Source organism: Halyomorpha halys, unplaced genomic scaffold (genome assembly GCF_000696795.3).
Source record: "Halyomorpha halys isolate HHAL.00 unplaced genomic scaffold, Hhal_1.1 Scaffold916.1, whole genome shotgun sequence".
In the NCBI taxonomy this organism is placed as follows: Eukaryota; Metazoa; Arthropoda; class Insecta; order Hemiptera; family Pentatomidae; genus Halyomorpha; species Halyomorpha halys.
The window spans coordinates 470,375-473,719 of record NW_027108073.1 but is presented as its reverse complement, the minus strand read 5'-3'; the positions used below and the strand labels follow the sequence as shown (position 1 = coordinate 473,719).

The 3,345-nt window shown below is 25.1% G+C and overlaps 1 protein-coding gene across 10 annotated transcripts in view; it reads right to left on the bottom strand.

Moving 5' to 3' along the window:
- The window catches only part of LOC106687129 (uncharacterized), a 71,425-nt gene that overhangs the window by 49,842 nt on the left and 18,238 nt on the right, over positions 1-3,345 (bottom strand). The window lies entirely within an intron of this gene.

Here is a 3,345-nt window from a genome sequence, read left to right as displayed (position 1 = left end):
ATTTATACTTATCTTATATATGAATAATATAAATATAAATAATTCATGTTCTTTCCAAAAAAAGTTCTCTTTGATCCTTCATATATTTCTTTTCTAGAATTACATCTAAACAATGAGTATTAAGGACAATAGGATTTATTTTTCTTATTTTGAAGTTCAAGGTTGCTAAAATTAATTCAGTTACTAAGACAAGTTTCAAGCAGTATATTCAGTAAAATGATTCAATCTGGGAAGCATTGAAGTACCTGTCATAGTTCTTTTATCAGAAAATTGAAATAAATAAACAAATACTATTATCCTTAATAAATAAATGAAAATGATACAGGTCATATATAAATTTTGGGAAATTTGAATCCACATTTATTTATATTTGTATAATTTTTCAAACAAATTATTATTATTAATAATTATGGATAGTTTATTTTATCTTGACGTAAAACTCTGAAGTCATCAAGAATGTGATATTACAATTGGTTCATTCAATATTAATATACATTTTTACTTTAAAAAAAAAAAAAAAATATATATATATATATATATATATATATATATATATGAACTTTTCATGTATATTCATCTGAAATCTAACCACTTTCAAACTTATACTTTCTATGGTTAAAACTGTTTATTTAGTTTTCTATATCATATAAACAAAAAAAAAAACGTTTTCCATTAATATGGGTAAGGTGAGACTCAGACTTGCAATGTTTTTGTAGTTTTCTAATTTTCTTATTTCCTAAATTATAAAATATTTGTGCTGGGTTAAAAAGTGTTTTTGCTATGTTTAATGACCTTAAAAATCAAATATGAAGCATCTTAAAAAAATAAATAAAAAATATGAGGAGACATGTCAGTCTCTTATTAAAAAGTAAAATAGAGACACATATGATTAGAGATAAAATTTACTAGCTTTCATTAAACTTATAGAAAACTACTTTTTTTTATAACCTTCCAAATAATATATCTTCATTGTTTTTGTTGTTTCTTTTAATAAAAGTAGTACATCACAACCCTAATTTCAAAATATTCCAACTACATTTTTTTATTACCAAAAACTTTATTTTGGTTGTCTTTTTTTGGGAGGGATACATTATTTATTATTAAACCAATCAAGAAGCTAAGGAGAAAATCCTATGATCCACATTTATCCCACCTTTTTTAATGAAAAATTATATAATAATAATAAAAATTTATCACAATTGTATTGTATATATGGGGGAGTGTGGTGGCACTGTGGTAAGGCACATGCTACTAACTCCAAGGACCCTGGTTTGAATCCTGCTGGACAGAAAATTGTTTTCTGTTACACCGTAGCCATGAGTCAACCTTGTGGGTTCTGGAGCCCACCTATTGTCCACCCAGCCTCATTAAATGGGTATCCTTAATTAGGTAAAAATCTGGCGGTCGAGTGTGATTCTGACCCTGACCAAATCACCTCCTTGCACAACCATTGGTCCAGTTCCAGTGCTACCTTACAAAGTACTGAACAGATTTTAATTTTTAGTATTGTATATTTATGCATATTTCAAATTATTATGATACTTTGGCCTACTCTAATTGCCATTTTCAAATATTTTCATTTTCACCCCAGTCAACATATTAAAATATATTTTCGAACATACAACTCTTCGAAATAATTTCATTTAATTATATAATAATAAAACAGACACAAGATATTTTGATGGTGAACAACAAAAATTTTTAATAGGAAATCTACTACAGTGTTCTAAAAATCAATAAAAATATCATTGTGAACTAAATTATTAAATGGGAAATACGATTTAACAAAGTAAAAATGATATTTTCATTTAGAATTTTGTTGGAAATTAAAAATAAGGTAATTTTAAATTTAATTTTAATCTAGTCAAAGATAAAATAATAAATAATTCAAATAAATTATGCCCAAATATGAATGAAAACTTTGTGATTTATACATATTTTTCTATATAAATCTTTAGTAAAACATCAATTTATGTATTTCAGATTATAGTACTAAGAATAATTTTAAATATACAATTAGAAATATTTCCAGTAGTTATGTTTGAAAATAGACTTTAATATGTTTTGATTAGGGTTAAGACGAAATAGACCAATACAATAGGCTGAAATGCTACAAAAAATGTTAAAAATATATAATCATGAAATAAAACTGAGATATGTTTTTGTTATTATTATATAATTTTATAGTATATGTTTTATTAATGCAGTTAACAAGGTTTTTTCTTTTAAAGAAAATTTTTAATTTAAAAATAAATACTTTTCCAGAGAATTTTTTTGTGTGAATCTGGAAGTTTGATGCATTTATTATCAGTAGGTAGCTTTCATTACCAAAAGAAAACTTACTAGACAAATGAAACCATTATTGCCTAAAACTAGTCATAGATACTACACGCTTCAAAGTTCTATATTCACTCAAAACATTGGAATATAGAAGAATTTACTATTAAATATCAATCAAAAAGACAATAGAAAAAAAACTCATCAACATTCACTGGAAGCTTTACTTAAGTGTAAAAATGTAGTTAGGAGGCCCTGGAATTGGGATCATGATATTTAATATAAACTGCCAGTCAAAAGTTTAAAACTACCTCAATTTCTTTTAGAATGTTTGATATATTTTGAATAAAAAAAATTCAAATAAAACACAACAAAAGTGCTTAAAATAATGCAATTTTAGAGAATTGTAAATTTTTTCATCAGAAGCTTAATTTAATTTAATCAACCTTTACTTAAGTAAAAAAAATGTAGTTAGAAGATTCTGGAATAGGGACCAAATATTTAATATTTAGTACCAATCAAAAGTTAAAAACCATCTCTATGTTTATAGAATAGATAACATTTAGAAATAAATAAAACAAAACTAAAATTGTATTTCCAATAAAGCTTTAGTACAATAAATTTTTTTTTAAAAAATACAATTTTTGAGTAACACATTTAAATAAATTGGAAGATTATTGATTGACCGTGTGTAGAGATGAAAGGAATATGGTCCGGGTGCGGTCAACAAAACTCAAATAGTAGAATTATACTATTTTATTGAGCCAACGTTTCGTCCCACGTTGCAGGGCTTCGTCAGGGCTAAAAAAGATACAAACACATAGTTATAGAAGGAAAACAAAAACATAAGTGTAAAATAACAGGGGTATAAAATGTAAAAAAGTAAGATATAATAAGATAAATTAAAGGAAGTAAATAGTAAATGTAAAGGGTAATGGTAACAGATAGATAAGAAAAGAAATATTAAAGAAAATACAATTAAAGAGGTGTAAAAAGAAAAAAGAATACAAATCAAATGATGAGACAGAATGCATACCTATTTTGACGGCAGTCAAAACAAAAATGACC